The 21591-nt window shown below is 48.8% G+C and overlaps 1 protein-coding gene across 2 annotated transcripts in view; it reads left to right on the top strand.

Moving 5' to 3' along the window:
• The window catches only part of DENND11 (DENN domain containing 11), a 408291-nt gene that overhangs the window by 16214 nt on the left and 370486 nt on the right, over nt 1-21591 (top strand). Inside the window, exon 1 of one of the 2 annotated variants that reach the window (XM_030215840.1) lies at nt 877-933. The exons of the other annotated variant lie outside the window; for it this stretch is intronic. The gene's annotated coding sequence lies outside the window, so the exon portion shown is untranslated. Of the gene's footprint in view, nt 1-876; nt 934-21591 lie in introns of those variants that run through there. 2 annotated transcript variants of the gene reach the window in all.

The following is a 21591-nucleotide window of genomic DNA, read 5'->3' as shown; positions in this document are numbered from 1 at the left end:
CCTAATGTATGTTACAATCCAATTTATTACTCGGGAACCTTGTTGCAATACCATAATGTATTCTTCTTATATATATACCATGATCTGTTCCATGTATGTATGCACCTTATCGCAATACCATTTGTAATTCTGTTACCCGGAAATGGCAACCGCCATTATGGCAAATGTGAGCCACATTGAGCCTGCAAATTGGTGGGAAAATGTGGGATACAAATGCTATAAATAAATAAATAAGCTACTATTGAGACAGACATGGGAAGCAATTGCTTGTCCTGGGATTTATGTTATGGAGTGTTGCCACAATTTGGGTCTTCCAGGCACTTGTGACCTGGCTTGGCCACTGTTTGGAAAACAGGATACTGGGCTAGATGGACCATTGGTCTGACCCATTATGGCTACTCTTAAATTCTTATGTTGGTAAAGTCAACACAAATCCCTGGGAATAAGCAGCAAGGGATGATCTATTCTTCAGCACCTAACCATTATAACTCTATTCAGGAAATCTAGACGGCCCCAACTTGACATTTCGTCCTTTAGAATATAAGCTCCTTTGAGCAGGAACTGTCCTTCTTTGTTAAACTGTACAGCGCTGCGTAACCCTAGTAGCGCTTTAGAAATGTTTAGTAGTAGTAGTACTTTATAGTTATCTGGATTGGCAGCTGTTGGAGACAGGATGTTGGGATGAATGAAACTTTGGTTTAACAGCATGGCATTTCTTGTGTATTTGTATTCACAGTGTTTTGACAACTGCTTAGTTCCTTATTTTTGATCCAGTTCTAGATTCCTCTACAGTTTTGTGGTCATCTGTGTCTTCTTATGAACTGATAGTCTGAGATTGTGCACATTAAAATACCTGATGGTAAACTTTCCTCAGAAGCTAAACCTCCTTTATATTATCTTACTATTTTTAAATCTACATCTGGAGACCAACAGGTTGGTAAACCACAAAAAGAAAAGATCAATGTGAATAATATTTCTGCTATACTTTGAAGACTCTATCTCTGAAAGACTCACTTTGTTGGTCTCCATTTTTGAACAGGACTTAAATGCTATTCTCAGACTTTATTTTCGCAGTTCTCAAGTTTTGTTTTGTGGTTTATGTATCTTGTTTTCCCTGATTTACATAAGACAACGTAGGAAGGGGGAGAAGCCTTCCTAGCATTGAGGAAAGATACAAAAGCTCTTTGGGCTACCTTTCTCTTAGTTATCCTTGTAAATGTATGATCTGCTACTTAGGAGTGAACTATGGCCTAGATGCACAAAACTCTACCGACCCTTTAACGACAAAATTTGCCACCGTTGCATACATTATAGTCCTTTTTCTGAAGCCACTAGCAGATAACGAAAACTGAATGCAAACCAGAAACTACCATTGAAATGTGGACAATTCGCAATGCACTAACCATACCGACGATTCTAACGAATCATTTAACGTGAGAAATTTAGCGAGATCTCAGACCTGTCGCTCAGGCCTGAGCTGTCATCTCCCCGCTCCCTCCTGCACCTTAAAAATGCAAGCTGGCAAGTAAAAAAAAAATACAAACCGGTAGTTCCCCACTTCCCCTTGCACTAACCAAAACAAAAAAAAAATTCAAATAGATTGGGAGGGGGCAAAGGCGCTCGTCAGGAGCATCCTGTATGGGCGCCCTTGCCCCCCCCCCCCCCCGAGATCGCCACTGTTTCCCGCTTCAGCCGGTTTTAATAAAAACAAATCTCCACATTTTCTCATCCCCGGTCCCCCTCCCTTCCTGTGTTTCCTGTCCCTTGCTCCAGGGCTCCACCTTACGTCAATGGAGGGCGGGCCCAGGAACAACAGACTGACGTCAGAGGAGGGAGAAGCAGTTGGCGATCAGATGTTTTATCCTGTGCAGCGCCTCCACATACAGGTGACAGGCGCTGCGCGGGACGGTAATGTGGAGGGGGGTCCGGTGGAGGGTGGAAGTGGCGGCGCCGATCCCAGGGGGCGGGGCACGGAGGCGGAGGATGGCGGGAGGTGGAGCCCTGGAGCAAAGGACAGGAGACACAGGAAGGGAGGGGGAGCGGGGATGAGAATGTGGAGATTTGTTTTTATTAAAACCAGCTGAAGCGGGGAACAGCGGCGATCTCTGGGGGGGGGGGGGGCAAGGGTGCCCATACAGGACGCTCCTGACGAGCGCCTTTGCCCCCTCCCGATCTATTTGGATTTTTTTTTTTGTTTTGGTTAGTGCAGGGGGGAGCCACGTGTTTGTGTTGTGGGTTTTTTTTGGACGTTTGTGGCATGCGCAGAGCAGCCAGCATAATGCTTGGCTGCTCTGCGCATGATTTAGGGGCCCATTAACGGGGATTACGATTGATTGATACATTGTACTTGATACCGCAACGAACATGTTTGACCTGTTTTTTTGGTGCATGCTTTGGTTTTTCAAAATCGTTAAGGACTTTAACGATTTAGATTTTTTTACGTTTGTTTGATGCATCTGGGCCTATATTTTCTTTATGCCAGACCAATTAAATGCTTTTCTAGATCTAAAGAAGATTACTGTTAAGACTAATGGGATTACAGGATAATGGGGTTCTGGGTCTCCTGTTGGTTTATGGTTTCTTGATGGTAATTTATTTTTCCTCCTCTGTTTTCTCCTAAATTGTGTTTTCCCCTCCCCCCTCTATATTGTGGTCTATAGATAAAGTTAATTTGAATCCTGATTGTGATTTAATTCACTTTTCTGTATTATATTTGCTAATCGTGTTTCCTTGTGGTTTATATTTTCAAAATTATAAATAAAGAATTAAAATACTGATTTGTTGTTAGTATGTTAACTCTTAGGGATTAAAATATTCCAGGTATCTCATTGCTTGGGTGATCAGATTTTCATATTTGGCACCTACCAGAACTACTTTCAGCATGGGACCTTGGGAAGCAAACCATATGCCTGGGGTGGCTGCGCTGGGAGCAGCAAGGCAATTGTAGGAAGGAGCAGTCAGAGTAGTAGTTTCTCAAACTTAAGGAGGACCTACAGGCAGTCGGGTTGTGTGGATATCCTCAAAAATATGCATGAAATAGATTTGCATCCAATGAAAGCAGTGCAGGCAGTTATCTCATGAATGCTCATAGAGGATGTTCTGAAAACCTAACTGGCCTAAGTGTCCTCCAGGATAAGTTTGAGAGCTGCTGGCTTAGAGCAATTTCGGGTTCCAAGCTTGGAGGTCCTTCACCAGGAAGAGTAAGATACTGCAGGGGGAAGGGAGCCCTAGAGGTGGAGATTTGAGGGAGCTTCAGTGGAGAGAGTCTGGAGGAAGAGGATAGAAGTAAAAGCTGGAAAAGGAAGGAAGACTGAGATATCCCCAAAGGATCCCTAAATGGCAAGAGGTTAGAAACCAAGTTTTGAGTACTTCAGCTCAAAATAGCAGTAACATGACTATATAAAGAATTTCTGAAAAAAGTTTGGAGACTCTAATGTGCACAGAGTAAGAACCCTGTGCAAAGGCATGGTGGGTAGGTAACCTGCATGGAGTAGTAGTTAACACTAACCATCTTACTTGGCAGATTGGATGGGTTGTTTTCTTCATCTGCTATCATATATTATGTCAGGCCTTGACAAATTTTCTTTGAATTAGGAGCTTACGCAAAAACTTAGAAGCTAGTTGGCTGAGATCTCTTCACTCTCCCTCCATTTCCCAGTATCCCTATCAAAGTTCAAGAATGGGGGAGGGAAATCCTCTCAAATCTGCTGCTCCTTTAGGGACTAATTTACTAAGACTGTCTTCCCCTTTCTAATGTACCACTGCATAGCACTGGCAGAAGGCCAGCAGCTCCCATTCCCCAACTGTACTGCCAGTAACACAGTGGTGCTCCCCGTTTGATGTGCCAGACTTTATATCCTTTTTTATTTGCTTGTTAGCCGAAGCATGATTCTCCCTGTCCTCCCTTTCTTTTTCTTTTCTGTTTGATGAATGTATATGACCCCTCTCCCATGCTGCAGCTTTTGCTCTTTCTTTGTCATTGTTGCGCCGCTGTCAAAATGAACATTCCTCTTTGGCACAGCATAAGTCCACTCCAGTTTCCACTGCATGTTGTGGGAACTCCTGAGCTCATTTTGCGGACTCAAATCTTGCCAGACTTGGAGACCACAAGGGTTTCTATACTGTGTGAATCTAGCGCAAACTGACTTGCTCTACGTAGATAGAAGAGGAAAACTTGCTTTGGTGGCAGCAGAAACGACAACACTTCCCCTCTTCCCCCCCTCACTTCATAAGAACATGAAATCCTGAGCACCAGGCTGCAATTTTTAGGTGTCTCGGTGGCATAGTGCCCAGGATTTGTCATGCCCTGTACTGTGTCTAAGGGGCCCTTTCACTAAAGGTTACCACAAAATGGTGTGCTGCAAGGTTTGGCTCTTGGCCAGTATTTTTTAACATTTTTGTAAATAATATCTCTGATGGGCTGTCTGGTAAAGTTTACCTCTTTCCGGATGATACCTAAGTCTGCAATAGGGTAGACACCCCTGATGGTGTGGATAACATGAGGAAGGACTTAGCAAAGCTAGAGGAAATTGTCTGGAATTTACAGCTTAAATTTAATGTTAAAAATTGGAGGGTCATGGATTTGGGTGCAGAAACTCGAGGGAACGGTACAGTTGGGGTGAAGAACTTTTGTGCATAAGAGGAGCAGGACTTTGGTGTGATCGTATGTGATGATCTTATGATGGCCGAACAGATAGAAAAGGTGACAGCGAAAGCTAGAAGGATGCTTGGGTGCATAGGGAGAGGAATGGCCAGTAGGAAAAAGGATGTGATGATGCCCCTGTATAAGATGCTGGTGAGACGTCAATTAGAATATTGCTTACAATTCTGGAGGCCGCACCTTCAAAAAGATATGTCGTCCAAAGGACAGCTACATAAAGAGTATGAGGACAGACTTAGAGATCTCAGTATGTATACTTTGGAAGAAAAGTGGGAGAGGGAAGTTTATGATAGAGACAAGTAAATACCTATGTGGCATAAATGCACATAAGGCGAGTATTTCAACTGAAAAGAAATTATGGAATGAGGGGCCATAGCATGAAGGTGAAAGAGGATAGACTCAGAAGTAACCTGAAGAAATTCACAGAAAGGGTGTTGAATTCATGGAACGGTCTCCCGGTGGAAGTGGTGGAGGCAAAAACAGTATCCGAATTCAAGAGAGGTTGGGACAAGTACACAGGATCTCAAAAAAGCTATAGTGGAATTAGAAAAGGTACAGAGAAGGGTGATGAAAATGATAGCGGATGGGACGACTTCCCTTTTGAGGAAAGGCTAAAGTGGCTAGGGCTCTTCAGCTTGGAGAAAAGACAGCTGAGGGGAGATATGATAGAGGTATATAAAATGAGTAGAATGGAGCCGGTAGACGTGAATCAATTGTTTACTCTTTTTCAAAAAATACTAGGACTAGTGGGCATGCAATGAAGCTACAAAGTAGTATCAGTGTCTAATTAAACTCTGGAATTCGTTGCCATAGAATCTAGTAAAAGCAGTTAGCTTAGCAGGGTTTTAAAAAGGTGTGGATAGCTTCCATATCATCATGCCGATCAATCCATAGACTGGTGGGTTGTGTCCATCTACCAGCAGGTGGAGATAAAGAGCAATCCTTTTGCCTCCCTATATGTGGTCATGTGCTGCCGGAAACTCCTCAGTATGTTCTCTATCTCAGCAGGTGGTGGTCACACACAGCAGCAGCTCTGGCTAGGTCTCCAAGCCTAATTCTTAGGTTTTGTTGAGTACCTGGGGTTGAGGGCTCTTCTTGAGCAAGTGCAAACCTGGTGGTGCCAGGTCCCTCCTTTTCTCCCCCCTCCCGCTGGCTCCGTTAAAGAAAAAAAAAAAAAATTTGAACGTCCTTTAAGGGCGTTTATTTCAACGTTTATATCAGCGTTTATTGCAGCTGCTCACTAGGACATCAGTTCGTTACAGCTCGGAGCGAGAAGCAGGGAATTTTACCTTTTTATAGCGGGCAGGGGGTTTCCCCGTTCGGTCTCTCCATGTGGCTTATGGCATCGGAGGGCGAGGGCGCAAAGATTCGCTCCCCGGACCGCATGTGTGCGTCTAGCGGGGATGCGGGGGTTTCAAAGCCTGACTCGCCTTTGGGCGTCAGTTTGGAGTCCGGTCAGTGTCCCGGTTTTTCCTCCGGTGCAGCGTTTTTTTCCCGCCATAAGCGCCCATCCCCCGCTGCTCGTCCCCCCCCATTTTGGCTGGCCACTCTGCTCGGATGGCTTCTTCTTGGGCTGCCCTCGAGGTGGGAGACGTTAATGCTATGGTCGCCCTTGATTCGGGCGACGGCAAGAAAGCGGCGAAAGTTAAGCGCTGTTCTTTCCGCGCGGCTCCTTCTCGGAGTTTCGCACCGGACGCCATTTTGGATGCGCAGCATGTTTCTCTCCCGCTCTGGCTAGCGCTGGTTGAGGGTGCGTCTAGGGCCGTGGCCCAGGCGGCAGAAGTGCACAGGCTAGGGGTTTCCCCTGAGTTCATTTTGCTCCTGCATCAGGCTTTTCTTATGCTAAACGCTGCCCGGCTCCCCCTCTGATCAAGGGGTTGAGGCCTCCGAAGCAAAGCCCTCGGGTGGACTTCGGGCCCTAGAGGACTCTGTCTCCTCTTATGTAGATGAGGGCAGCGTATCTGAGTTCTCCCAACGGTCCTTTGGGGATTCCTTGGAGGAGACAGATTCCTGCTCGGGTGGAGCGGATGACCCCTCTGCAGCACGGATCTTTCGCTCAGAGGATTTGCCCAACCTGTTAATGCAGGCCATGAGCATTTTGAAGATTTCCTCTCCGGAGGACGTCTCTCCCTCAGCCTCTGTTGGCTCTGCCATTATGCTGGGGACGAAGCGCCCGCCTAGAACCTTCCACGTGCATGAAGCCATGCACACCTTGATTTCGGCTCATTGGGATTTCCCAGAAGCAAGCCTTAAAGTGGCTAGGGCTATGTCCCGCCTCTTTCCTCTGCCTGAAGGTAAACGGGAGGCCTTTCTTGGGCCTACCGTGGATTCTTTAATCACTGCGGTGACTAAGAAAACGGTGTTGCCGGTGGAAGGTGGCACGGCCCTAAAAGATGCCCAAGACAGGAGATTGGAGGCGGCTTTAAAGTCGTCCTTCGAGGTGGCTGCCTTAAGTTTGCAGGCCGCAATTTGTGGCTCCTATGTGGCCAGGGCGTGCCTGACGCTGGTGCAGCGGGCTCCCCCCTCGGATCCTTCCTTGAGGGCTGATTGGCCAGCCCTGGAATCGGGCTTGGCCTACTTGGCAGACTTGCTGTATGATGTCTTGAGAGCCTCGGCTAAAGGTATGGCTCAGACAGTCTCTGCACGTCGGTGGCTTTGGCTAAAGCATTGGTCTGCTGACCACGCCTCTAAGTCTCGCCTGGCTTAGTTACCTTTTAAAGGCAAGCTGCTCTTTGGGGTCGCGCTGGACAAGATTGTGACTGATCTCGGCACGTCTAAGGGCAAGAGGTTACCGGAGGTCAGGGCTCGGCCAGTGGTGCCCGCTCCGGTTCCTCCAAAGGACGGTTTCAGGAAGCCCGTCGGTATCGCCCGGGCTCCTCTGCCCCCTTTTTCTTCATAAGGAACTTCTCCCCCAAGCAGCATTCCTTTCGCAGAGACCGCCGTCCCGGAGGTGCCTCCTCCGGTCCTCCCCCCAGGGTCTCATACCCAATGACGGGTCGCTGGTCCATGGCCCAGAGCTGATTGGAGGACGCCTATCCTCGTTTCTGGGCGAGTGGACCAGGGTAACTTCAGACGCTTGGGTGCTGGAAGTCATCAGAGACGGCTTCAAGCTAGAGTTCTGCCGACCCTTAAGAGACGGGTTTGTGCACTCTCCCTGCAAGTCTCCGGTCAAAGCTGTGGCAGTGCAGCAGACTTTGGACAATCTGATCCGCCTGGGTGCGGTCGTTCCGGTGCCAGAAGATCAGCTTGGCAAGGGACGTTACTCCATTTACTTTGTGGTACCAAAGAAAGGAGGTTCTGTCCGGCCTATCCTCGACCTCAAAGGGGTCAATCGGGCTTTGTAAGTTCGGCACTTACGGATGGAGACTCTCCGCTCTGTTATAGCGGCAGTGCAGGCAGGGGAGTTCCTGGCATCCTTGGGTATCAAGGAAGCTTACTTGCATATTCCCATCTGGCCTCCTCATCAACGCTTTCTGCGTTTTGCAGTTCTGAGCAGACACTTCCAGTTCAGAGCCCTCCCGTTCGGGTTGGCTACTGCTCCGCGGACCTTCTCCAAAGTAATGGTGGTCATCGCGGCCTTCCTACGCAAGGAAGGAGTACAAGTCCATCCTTATCTGGACGACTGGTTGATCTGAGCAGAGTGCGGCAGAGCTTCAGACCGGGTGATTGCTCTTTTGAGCTCCCTGGGGTGGATCATCAACTGGGAGAAAAGCCAGCTGCACCCGACTCAGTCCCTGGAGTATCTGGGAGTTCGATTCGACTCCCAAGTGGGCAGAGTGTTCCTGCCAGACAATCGGATTGTCAAGCTTCAGGCTCAGGTGGACAAGTTCCTAGCAGCCTCTCCTCTTCGGGCTTGGGACTATGTGCAGCTGTTGGGCTCTATGACGGCCACGATGGAAGTAGTGCCCTGGGCCAGGACCCATATGAGACCTATACAGCTCTCTCTGCTGCAGCGATGGACTCCAGCTTCGGAGGATTACGCTGTGCGCCTTCCCTTGGATCCGGCGGTGCGCAAGGCGCTGAGCTGTTGGCTGAGGCCAGACTAGCTGTCCGCAGGAATGCTTCTTATGACCCCGGAGTGGGTTGTCATCACGGTGGACGCCTCTTTGATGGGCTGGGGAGCCCACTACTTGGGAAGGACAGCACAGGGGCTCTGGTCCCCTTCAGAGGCAAAGTGGTCTATCAACCTCCTGGAACTCAGAGCCATTCGGTTGGTGCCTTTGGAGTTTCTCCCGGTCCTGGCGCTGAAGCCAGTACGGGTCCGGTCGGACAATGCCACGGCTGTGGCCTATGTCAATCGCCAGGGAGGTACCATGAGCGCCCCTCTAGCCAAGAAGGCCATGAAGCTATGCCTGTGGGCGGAAGCAAACCTGGAACAGATGTCGGCGGCCCACATTGCGGGGGCCAGCCGAGCCTAGATCTGATGGCGTCATCAGCCAATTGCCAAGTGCCGCGCTTTTTCAGCAGAGGATGTGACCCTCGATCTCTGGGAGTAGATGCACTTCTCCAACAGTGGCCGACACAGGAGCTTCTCTGTGTGTTCCCGCCTTGGCCCATGTTGGGCAGGGTGCTAGGCCGGGTGGCAAAGCATCCGGGCCAGATTATCCTGGGGAGTCCAGATTGGCCCAGACGTCCCTGGTATGCGGACTTGATCAGGCTCTCAGTGGACGGCCCTCTGCAGCTGCCAGCAGAACGGGGCCTGTTGCATCAGGGTCTCGTGGTAATGGAGGATCCCTCCCCCTTTGGTCTTTCGGCCTGGCTATTGAGTGGCAGTGTCTGAGGAAGAAGGGCTTCTCTGACAAGGTCATCGCCACTATGCTGAGAGCGAGGAAGCGCTCTACTTCTACTGCTTACGCCAGGGTTTGGCGTACCTTTGCATCGTGGTGTGAGGCAGGCTCACTTTCTCCCTTCACTGCTCCAATTTCTTCAGTATTGGTGTTCCTGTAAGAAGGTCTGGAAAAAGGCCTGTCGCTCAGTTCCGTTAAGGTCCAGGTAGCGGCTCTTGCTTGCTTCAGGGGTTACCTCAAGGGTGCTTCCCTGGCCTCGCAGCCAGATGTGGTGCGCTTTCTCAAGGGAGTTAATCACCTGCGCCCTCCTCTGCACTCAGTGGTACTTGCGTGGAATCTCAGCCTGGTGCTAAGAGCCTTGCAGAAGCCGCCTTGTGAACCCTTGTCGAGGGCATCTCTGAAAGACCTGACGTTGAAAGCAGTCTTTTTGGTGGCTACCACTTCAGCCAGAAGAGTTTCCGAGCTCCAGGCGCTATCATGTCGAGAGCCCTTTCTGCAGTTCACTGAGGCAGGAGTGTATTTTCGCACAGTGCCTTCCTTCCTGCCCAAGATTGTTTCTCGCTTCCATGTGAATCAGCAGCTCTGTCTACCCTCCTTTCGTAGGGAGGACTACCCAGAGGAGTACTCTGCTCTCAAATATCTAGATGCGAGACGAGTCATCATCAAATACTTGGAAGTGACCAATGATTTCCGGAAATCGGATCATCAGTTTGTGCTGTTCGCAGGTCCTCGTAAGGGTCTGCAGGCTGCCAAGCCTACAGTGGCACGATGGGTCAAGGAAACCATTGCAGCGGCTTAAGTGGCCGCGGGGGAAGGTGCTGCCTATCCAGCTGAAGGCTCACTCCACTAGAGCGCAGGCGGCCTCGATGGCAGAGGCCGGGTCCGTCTCCTTGGAAGAGATTTGTAGGGCGGCAACTTGGGCATCGGCTCATACCTTCCCCAGACATTACCGCTTGACTGTGGCTGCTCGGGCGGAGGCCCGGTTTGGAGCTTCAGTGTTGCGGTCAGGGATTTTTATGTCCCGCCCTGGGTGAGTACTGCTTCGGTACATCCCACCAGTCTATGGATTGATCGGCATGATGATATGGAAGGTAAAATTATGTATCATACCTGATAATTTTCTTTCCATTAATCATAGCTGATCAATCCATAGCCCCTCCCAGATATCTGTACTGTTTATATTCTGGTTGCATTTCAGGTTTAAGTTTAGTCTTCAGTTCCTGTTCAGGAGGACTTCGTGTTCAAGTTTTTTCAATTGGATTCTTCAGGAGTTGAGACGATTTTGTGTTACAGTGAGCTGCTGCATTCCTCTCCCCTCTGTTTTACGGGGCTGGATTGAGACCTAAATTCTGCCGGCGCTCCCTCCCGCATCGTGCGGCTGTAGGGCAGCTTTGTAGCCCTCCCGCTTCGGCGGTGTTAGGGTCAGTCAGCTCCTCCTGCGGTTGCAGGATAAGCCAGATCCCCCCCCACATCGGCAGGTGTGGTGTCCCTTCCCTGCTCCGCGGGGATGAGCTGGACGAATTCCCCTCCCCCACTTGTGTGGGGGATGAGCTGGGTTGATTCCCCTCCCCGTTTCGGCGGTGGTGAGCTGGGTAGAGTGTCCCTTTGTGGGTGTAATTCTCTAAGTGCTGAGTCCTGCGGATGGAGCTTTGATATCGACATACTGAGGAGTTTCCGGCAGCACATGACCACATATAGGGAGGCAAAAGGATTGCTCTCTATCTCCACCTGCTGGTAGATGGACACAACCCACCAGTCTATGGATTGATCGGCTATGATTAATGGAAAGAAAATTATCAGGTATGATACATAATTTTACCTTCTTAAAAGAAAAGTCCTTAAGCCATTATTAAAATGGACTTCGGGAAAATCCACTACTTGTCAGCAGCAGCATATGAATCCATTAACTGATGGGTTGTATCCGCCTACCAGCAGGTGACAACTGTTTGAAAATACAAAAATTCCTTTATTATTCCAATATGCTAAAACACTAAAATCTAAATTAAACCAAAGCTAACCCAAAAATACTCCATACATTCATTCCACTATACATTCAAACACCCCGTGGTACAGCATCCAATACTTTGAGACTGACATATATCTGATGGCAAATATACAATCTGTCATATTACACACTTATAATACAAATACAGAATCTGTAGTGCAAAATCAACAGTCCCATAATATCCTGTGATGTGATGAGATAAAAGTTCTTCATCAGGTCAACCTTGCCACTCTCATCATCATCAATAAACCATTGTCAGTAATTTCCAAATTATTCCAGCTCAGTCTCTGTATTCCATATAATAATAGCTCCGATTGACCAGAGCATATGATTGCCATCTGGTAACTCCCACAAAGTACTGAGATGTATAAATAGTTTGTTTTTCCAATTGATCCATGTACAGGCACGCAACAGTGGGGGCTACCGTAGCCCCCATTTCTACTCCTTTTAACTGAAGATAAAAGGTATCCTGAAATTTGAAATAATTATGATATATAATGAGTCTTGCCATTTTACTAAGTAACTGAATCTTAGAAGCCGACAAGGGCAAACTTTCCAGCAACCTATCTATCAACTGAACCGCCTCATATTGAGGAATATTAGTATATAATGCCGAGACATCCAACGTCACCAGGCATATAGTCACATTCTCAGGTATCACTAATTGTTCCAATATCTCTAAAAGGTGCTTGGAGTCCCTCACATAAGATGTAATAGACTCCAAGCAAGGTCGTAAATGATAATCAAGATATTGGGATGTCTCAAACAAAGATTGACGGCCCGACACAATGGGGCGACCCGGGGGATTCACCATATCTTTATGTATTTTCGGAGTGAAATAAATCACTGGAATTCTAGGATATTGACGAAAAAGATAGCGATATTCCTGAATGGTAATAATACCATTTTCTACAGCCTTATTTAAAAGTAGATATAATTGATCCTGATACTGTTCTGTAGGGTCTTGTGGTAAAACCATATAAAATGAGCGATCTGCAAGCTGTCTAAATGCTTCCTCGTTGTATATATTTATATCCTGAACTACTACTCCACCCCCCTAAGGATGATAATACTCTCATCCTTTTGTAATTCAATCAAAGCTTGACGATGTGCCGGGTTCAGGTTACTATACTGTCTGCCCATGTCAGTCTCCAAAATACTAAGATCGTGTAGTACCCACTCCTGAAAAGTAGCAATTGCAGGATCCACCGGGCCAAATGGCACCCAGGTGGATGGACGACGATATTTCTGCAAGAAAGTTGCAGGCTCAGAACCTTCATCAATATTACACTCATCTACATTAGCAAAGTGCAACCTCAGCCGTAATTTTCTGAAAAATTTATATAAATTTACACGTGCTTCGAAAGACTTGTGAAATTGTGTCGGAACAAAAGATAATCCAAGACTGAGCAGTTGGATTTGATATTGGCTTAACGATTTTGAAGACAGGTTAAAGACTATCAGTGAGTCTTCTTGACCTGTCTCTTCGGCCGCACTATTGGTTGTTCCACTGTCACATTCTGAAGATCTTGACCTTCCTGTGCTAAAAAAGATCTACTAGGTACTTGTGCTCCCCCGCCATCACCAATTGTCTGCTTGTTACCAGCTGTTAACTGTTGCTCGTCACCTGACGAATCACTAGATGAATTAATACACGTGACTCTCTTTCCTTTCTTGTTCCTTCTAGATTTCCTACCCTGATTCATCCAGGGGTAAACGAATCCTTTAGTGTAATCAAGTTCGTCACGTTTATACTTTGAAATCTTTTGTGATCTTATTTCCTGCCTATACCGTTCGATCACTAAATTTCAAATCATAATTCTCAGGAGAGCTTCATGTTTTCAGCACTCCTAATTTCTGATCTAATTCCTCCTGAGTGCTAGTCTTTATTAATTTATTCAATTTATCAGTTTTCCTTGTCATCAAGCAGATGAAGTCATTACGTATGGGTTGTGTCCATCAACCAGCAGGGGGAGATAGAGAGCACTCAACTTTTCTCAGTGCCTCATGGCCAGCTAGCTCCACTGCCTCTTCAGTATTCTCTATCTCCCCAAGCAGGGTGGCTGCAGCTTCTTCGAGCTCCATCAAAAATCTGCCTGGGGGTGGCTCCTGGCTTGCCAGTTGTTAGCCGGGGTGTTAGAGGCTATAGCAGCTTCACTTTGAAGGCACATAGGTTAGCCCTTTCCCTGCCTTACCCATGCCCCCGTGGATGTGGACATATTAGCTTGCTTTTCCCTGTCCTTTCCTACTCAGTGGATGCAGGCACATTGCTTCGCCTTTCCCTGCCTTTCTCACTCATCTGAGTCTCCGGAGTTATTACCTCTGCTTTCCTCACAGCGTTTAAAAAAAAAAAAAATGGAACAGAGGTTTTCCTTTGATTCTTCTATGGGACCGGAGCTGTGATACTCAGTCCATTGAGGTAAGAGTGTTTAACTCCTCCAGGGTGGGCCCGCGATCGGGGCATTTTTGGCGCGAAACCGCCATTTTGAATTTTCTCGCCATTTTTGGCGATGGCTGCAGAGAATGTAAAGCGCTGTTCCCGGTGTGGCAAGCGCAAATCAGCAGCGGGGCTCTGTAAATCGTGCTGTAGAGGTGTAAGAGCTGGCCCGAGCATAGCGAGCGATGATTCTTCCCGCTCAGAGCTGGCAGCCGATGCCATTTTGAATTCTCTGCATGGCGCGGCCTCCGTAGAGACGGAGAGCCATGAGCCGGGGGAGGGGGGAACCTCGAATTGAGGCTATTCAGGGAGCGGCTAGCCCCGGACGGGATCTGGGTGCCCAGGGTGAGTTTTTCTCCCCTGATTTTGTGTTATTGCATAAAGCATACATGCTGAAAAGAGCTCTCCCTCAAGGGTCGTCTGAGGTCCCTTCTATTGTCCCCCCCCCCCCCCCCCCCCCCCCCCCAGTGAATTCTGGCCTGGGACTGCCCGCTGAGGCTATTTTCCCTGATAATTGGCATAAAGAAAAGCGTAGAAGGGCTAATTCCCCTTCAGATTGTGGTGCACCTCCTTCCCCCCTCCCCCCCCCCAATGGTCGGGCTGTGAGGATTCGGAGAGTTCTGGCAGGCCTTCGTGGTCTGAGGAGCCAGAGTCAGGTGCAGAATTACCACAGGATTTGGATGATTCTTCCGCGGTGAAGATTTTCCACTGTGATGAGCTGCCAGTGCTTATTTCAGATGCCCTACAGGTCTTTTCTATTGAAGAGCCTGACAGTGGCACGGCCTCCTCTGTGAATTCTAGGATGGCTAGTACCAAAAAGCCTGCTTGAGCCTTTCCTTTGCGTAACTCCATCCAAGAGCTTATTTCCGCTCAGTGGGCTGACCCTGAGGGACCTTTGAAAGTTTCCAGGACTATGGGGCAATTATACCCTCTGCGTGAGGAGCATTTGGCTCGCTTTGCAATGCTTAAAGTAGATGCCCTAGTCACTGCGGTGACAAAGAGAACTACCCTCCCTGTGGAAGGAGGAGTTGCCCTGAAGGATATACAAGACCGTAGGCTGGAAGCAGCACTTAAACGGTCCTTTGAAATTGCAGGTCTTACTGTTCGGGCGTCTGCATGCAGTTGTTATGCTGCTAGAGCCTGCCTGGCATGGTTGCAACAGGCAGTGGAACAGCCCGGAGATGGAGCGGAGCCCTTCTCGGATGTGGCTCCGCGGCTGGAGTCGGCCTTGTCCTTTTTGGCTGATGCCCTTTATGATATTATCAGAGCTTCGGCTAAACAAATGGCAGTAGCAGTGGCGGCTCGCCGTCTTATTTGGCTACGACATTGGGCAGAGGACATGCCCTCTAAGCAAAGGTTGGTGAAGTTGCCCTTTCAAGGCCTTCTCCTATTTGGTGAGGAGTTGGGGAAAAAAAAATTGTTAAAGGCCTGGGAGATCCTAAACCCCAGCGCTTGCCCGAAGTTAGGCCAAGGCCTTCCTCCAAGGGCTAGACCTCGCTTCCGTGAAACTAGAAGGTACCGCCTGGGGCGTTCTGCTGGGTTCACGTCTTGTGCCCGTTTTTCAGCAGAGGAACTCCTTTCGCTCAGACAAGCGTTCCGCAGCCACCGGCTCTAGGCCTGGAGTTCAGGGGTGACCCTCTCAATGATGGTGCGCCTGCCCCCTCCTCGCTTCCTGTCAACAGAGGACGTCTTTCCCTCTTTGCCGAGGAGTGTGCCAATATTTCCTCAGATCAGTGGGTTCTGGACCTGATCAGAGATGGCTACAGAATAGAATTCAACGCCCCAGTAAGAGACGTGTTTGTGGAGTCCTGATGCGGTTCTGCCGCCAAACGGGCGGCGGTAGAGGAGACTTTGCAAGGTCTGATTCAGTTAGGGGCCGTGTCCCCGGTACCTCTCGCCGAACACGGCTACGATCGATACTCCATCTACTTTGTGGTGCCGCAAAAGGTGGGTCTTTTCACCCTATTCTGGACTAAAAAGAATTAAACAAGTCCCTGAGAGTGCGGCATTTCCACATGGAAACCCTGCGCTCCGTCATTGCTGCGGTACAGCCAGGAGAGTTTCTCACGTCTCACGTCTCTAGACCTGAAGGAAGCTTACTTGCACATACCAATTTGGCCCCCGCACCAGACGTTTCTGAGGTTTGCGGTGTTGGGAAAACATTTCCAGTTCCGGGCCTTGCCTTTTGGCCTCGCCACAGCTCCCCGAACCTTTTTGACGGTAATGGTGGTAGTAGCTGCTTTGCTTAGGCGAGAAGGTATCAGGGTTCACCCGTACCTAGACGACTGGCTCATCAGAGCAGACTCTGTAACAGAGAGCTATCAAGCTACAGCCAGAGTGGTCTCAGTACTTCAATCTCTAGGCCAAAAGTCACCTGACCCCCTCGCAATCTCTAGAATATTTGGGGGCCAGGTTCGACACAGACTCGGGCTATGTATACCTACCCGAGCTAAGGCGATGCAAGCTTCAGAATCAGGTCCGTCTGCTCCTGAGGATGCCCCGCCCGCGAGCTTGGGACATTGTCCAGCTGCTGGGATCGATGACAGCCACATTGGAAGTGGTGCCCTGGGTGAGAGCGCACCTGAGACCTCTACAGTATTCCCTACTTCAAAGATGGTCTCCAGTTTCTCAGGATTATCAATGCAGACTTTCTTGGCTCCCTGCGGCCCGACTCAGCATGGAGTGGTGGCTCTCAGACAGCATGCTGCGGCGAGGAATGCCGCTGGCGCTCCCCGATTGGTGTCTAGTAGTGACAGATGCCAGCCTGAAGGGCTGGGGCGCACATTGCAAGGGGAAGCATGCCCAGGGTCTATGGACACCCGAGGAGTCGGAGTGGTCCATCAACCGCCTGGAGTTGAAAGCGGTGTTTCAGGCGCTTCTGGCCTTTTAAGTGACCCTGGAAGGATTGGCTGTCAGAGTGATGTCGGACAACACGACAGCAGTGGCCTACATAAATCGACAAGGCGGCACTAAGTGCAGAGCACTGGCCGCGCAGGCCGAACAGATTTGTCACTGGGCCGAGCTGCATCTTCAGTTTCTGTCGGCAGCTCACATTGTAGGTCAGAGCAACGTGCAAGCCGATTATCTAAGCAGGCATCAGATCGATCCAGCAAAATGGGAACTAGCAGACGAAGTATTCCTGCAGATATGTGCCAAATGGGGCAAGCCTTTGATGGATCTTATGGCGACAAGTTCAAATGCCAAAGTCCCGTGCTTCTTCAGCAGACGGGAGAGATCCTCGCTTGGCAGGGTTGGATGCCTTGACTCAGCCCTCGCCTCCGGGCCTACTATATGTGTTCCCTCCGTGGCCCTTGATAGGGTGCGTGCTCCTGCGGATTCGGCTGCACCCAGGAGAAGCGGTCCTCATCGCCCTGGATTGGCCCAGGAGGCCTTGGTATGCGGACCTCCGACAGATGCTAGTGGAGGCTCCCCTTCCTTTACCTCTGGTACCAAACCTGTTGTCACAGGGCCCGTTAGCCATGGAGGACGCCTGCCGCTTTGGTCTTCTGGCATGGCGATTGAGAGGGCGCAATTGAGAGAGAGAGAGAGAGGCTACTCAAATAAGGTAATTTCCACACTCCTGCAGGCTCGTAAGCGCTCCACTTCTGTGGCTTATGCCAGGATTTGGCGCCAGTTTGAAGTCTGGTGTGTTTCAAGAGTGCTTTCTCCGTTGCGGGCTCCTGTCTCGCCGATTCTGGACTTTTTGCAGGATGGTCTACACAAAGGCTTGGCCTATAATTCCCTGCGGGTGCAAGTGGAAGCATTGGCCTCCCTCCGTGGCAAGGTTGAAGGGCATGTCCTTAGCTGCTCATCCAGATGTGGCACGGTTTCTTAGAGGGGTGCTTCGGCTTTGTCCTCCCGTGCGGGCCCCTTGTCCAGCTTGGAACCTGGGGTTAGTATTGAAGGCCCTCAGGGGGCTCCCTTTGAACTGCTTCGGCGTGCTTCAGAGAAAGATTTGACACTGAAGATCGTCTTTTTAGTGTCCATTACCTCGGCGAGATGGGTGTCGGAGCTCCAGGCGCTGTCCTGTAGCGACCCTTTTCTGCAATTCTCAGAGTCGGGTCATGGTTCGGACCGTGCCTTCCTTCATGCCTAAGGTGGTTTCAGCGTTTCACCTAAACCAGCCTGTTTTTCTTCTCTTCTTTGTTGAGGAGGAGTTTCCAGATTCATTTGGGCAGTTGCACCTTTCGGATGTGTGCAGGACTCTGTTGCAGTATCTGCAAATTACAAATTCTTTCAGGACCTCTGATCATCTTTTTGTGCTGTTTGCAGGTCGTTGCAGAGGGTCTTCAGCATCTAAAGCCACTATTGTCCATTGGCTCAAAGAAACTATCTTTTCAGCATATCTGCTGTCTGGCCGGGCTCCACCTGAAGCCTTTAAGGCACATTCTACAAGAGCAATTTCCTCTTCCTGGGCGGAAACTGGAGCACTATCTCTTCATGAGATTTGCAGTGCTGCAACATGGGCTTCTAAGCTCTTTTTCGCCCGACATTACAGGCTGGATGTGGCTGCCAGGAGGGATGCGCGTTTTGGAGCACAGGTGCTAGCGCGTGGTGTGGCTTGTTCCCACCCTATTTAGGGATTGCTTTGTTACATCCCATACGTAATGGCTTCATCTGCTTGATGACAAGGAAGGGAAAATTAGGTTCTTACCTTTGTAATTTTCTTTCCTTTAGTCATAGCAGATGAAGCCATGAGCCCTCCCTGTATGATTGTCTGTATGCTGTGAATCTGTTTTTCAGGTTCTGTTCTAATTTCCTGAAGTTCCTTCCTTTGGAGAAAGTTGGAAAACAATCTTCAGGATTCATGTTCAGTTTAAATTTAGGAGGATGTGTTCATTCCCTCCAGCATGTTTTTTTTTGGAGGATGTGTTGATTCTCTCCAGGAGGCGCGTATGTTCCCCTCCAGTTCTATAAATAGGAGGATGAGTTCATTCCCTCCAGTGTGTTGGGAGGATGTGTGATTCCCTCCAGGAGGCGCGTGTGTTCCCCTCCACTTATACAATAAGGAGGATGAGTTTATTCCCTCCAGGAGGATGTGCATTCCCTCCTTTATGAGTTCATGCCCTTGTGATGGGCCATCGTTCGCTGTGAGGAAAACTCTTGTGATTCCCATTGCGGTTTGCCATACTGCTTTGGAAGCTTCAAATACTGAAGAGGCAGTGGAGCTAGCTGGCCAAGAGGGCACTGTGAAAGTTTGAGTGCTCTCTATCTCCCCTGCTGGTTGATGGACATAACCCATACGTAATGGCTTCATCTGCTATGACTAAAGGAAAGAAAATTACCAAGGTAAGAACCTAATTTTCCCATAACCTATACCAGTTGAATTATGTGCCACTCCTTACGACAATAAAAAGGGACCTGGGTGGTTGGAAGAAGGGCTGGTTATCATGGTGGGGCCGGATAGCGGCGATCAAAATGAATGAATATACTACCGTGGCTGCTGTTCCTGTTTCAAACTCTACCTATCCTGGTCCCTAAGAGGGAATTACAGAAAATACAAATGGAATTAGGAGGGTTTGTATGGGGAGAGAGCCCAGCAAGACTGTCAAGGAAAATAATGTGGAGGGCGATAGACCAGGGGGGAAGGGGCATGCCAAATATCACCTGGTTATTACTGGGCTGCTCAGCTCCAGCAAATTGGAGTATGGAGTAAAGTTGACCTCTCTCCAGTGACAAGGCTTGAACAGATATTTGTTCAGGAGGGGAGGTTAGATGCTTTATTGTGGGGGTCATTCCCGGATTATAATTATAAGAAACTGACATTAAACCCATTTATTTCTCACTTGCTAACATTATGGGGGAAGCTTAAAATGAAGTTAAGAGGCACACAGAGCAGGTCAACATATGCTTGGCTAACCCAGGAACCGGGGTTCCTGAGGGGTGGGGGGGGGGGAGAACAAGATATTTAGTATATGGTTTGAGAAAGGCTTGATTCGCTTTCGAGAGCTCATGGTTGAAGGATCTATTAAGAGTTTTGAAATACTCAGAAAGAAATATGATTTGCCTGAAATAGATCTATATGCATACCTGCAAGTTAAAAATTATATGGTGGAAGAAAAATGGACTAAAGGGAGTTTAACGGAAAGTGAAAAATTCGAAAACTTGTGGGGGACTATAGGCTGTAGTGGGAAGGGGATTTATAAGCTTTATGAACATATAAGAGGAAAAGAGTTTGTAAAACTACCATATATGACGGCTTGGGAAAGGGATCTTAAAGTGGACATTAGTGCGGGAGAATGGAAGAAAATATGCTTGGAGGTCAAAAAAGCATTTATATGTGTGCTAATCAAAGAGAATGCCTATAAGATATTGAGCCGATGGTATTTTACTCCAGACAGAATAAAAGCTATGTATCCCAACTCTTCGGATACCTGTTGGAGATGTAAGAGAGAGAAAGGATCATACTTTCATATATGGTGGGACTGTCCAGTGATACAGGAGTATTGGGAAAGCATTATGAGACTAATAACTGCAGCAGTAGGAGTCCTGTTCCCTTGTGATCCTAAGTGGTGCCTATTGGGTTGGGGAAATAAGAGGAGGGGGGGAAAGAAATGGCAATGTAGAATCAAAAGAATATGTCTTGCAGCAGCAAAAACTATAGCATTGAAATGGAAACAGGCGATGGGCCCTACGGAGAGGGATTGGATAGAGAAACTTCAAACGGTGATAGCATTGGAAAGCCTCACAGATAGGCGTAGGGGAAAGTATAATCCGTAGGCAGAGGAATGGTTACACTTGGAGGAGATCTTGGGAGGAGTAAAGGGAGGACGGGCGACATGAAACATAGTTGGGGGGGGAAGGGGAGGGAGGGGCACAGGGTTATAGGGGGGAACAATTGGTTGCTGGAAAATGCTTGTATGTGATCATATGTGAAATGTTCAGGAGAATATGTCTCCTAATAGTTTAGTTGGCTTTATTTTCAATAAAATTTTGTAAATTAAAAAAAAAAAAAAAAAAAAGAGTACGTATTGATTCTGCTTAATAATTTTGAGGCTATTTTCAGCGTGCAGCTTGATCGGAGCTCGTTTGACTCGGTCTTTTGAGGTGAGAGTGGTGCCCAGCTCCTCTGGGGAGGTCCCGCAGACGCCATTCCGAACGGGGTAAGTTTTGGTGCTGAGGCAGTTAAACGTTGCTCCTGTTGTGGTAAACGCAGATCAGCAGCAGGGCTCTGTAAGACATGCTCTTTAGACGCTAGAGCTAGTACGAGCATGGCAAGTGATGATTCTTCCCGCTCAATGGAGCTGGCAGTGGGTGCCATTTTGGAAGCGCCGCATGTCTTGACCCTCGCGGAGGAGTCTAAGTGCAGGGGGACGTCTCGGTTAGAGGCTACCAGAGGAGCTACTATTCCCGTTACTCCTAATTTGGAGATGGAGGGTCAGGGTGAGTTTTTCTCCCCGGAGTTTGTGCTTTTAATGCATAAAGCCTTCATGCTGTAAAGAACTGTGCCGCAGGTGTCTGAAACTGCGCTGCTACCTGGTTGCCCCCCGGATGTTGATGGCCTGGGGCTGGCTACTTCCCTTGAGCGTTGGAAGGACGCTAAACATAGACAGGTACATTCCCCGTCGGAGAGTGGCGCACTTCCCTTTCCCCCCTGTGGTCGGGCTGTGGGGATTCTGAGGGTTCTGGCAGGGGCCTCATGGTCTGATGAGCCAGAGGAAGGTGCCGGTTTGCCACCGGATCTGGATGATCCCAATGCGGT

Source organism: Microcaecilia unicolor, chromosome 10, assembly GCF_901765095.1.
Source record: "Microcaecilia unicolor chromosome 10, aMicUni1.1, whole genome shotgun sequence".
In the NCBI taxonomy this organism is placed as follows: Eukaryota; Metazoa; Chordata; class Amphibia; order Gymnophiona; family Siphonopidae; genus Microcaecilia; species Microcaecilia unicolor.
The sequence above is the reverse complement of the archived record's forward strand: the minus strand, read 5'-3'. Positions and strand labels throughout refer to the sequence as shown.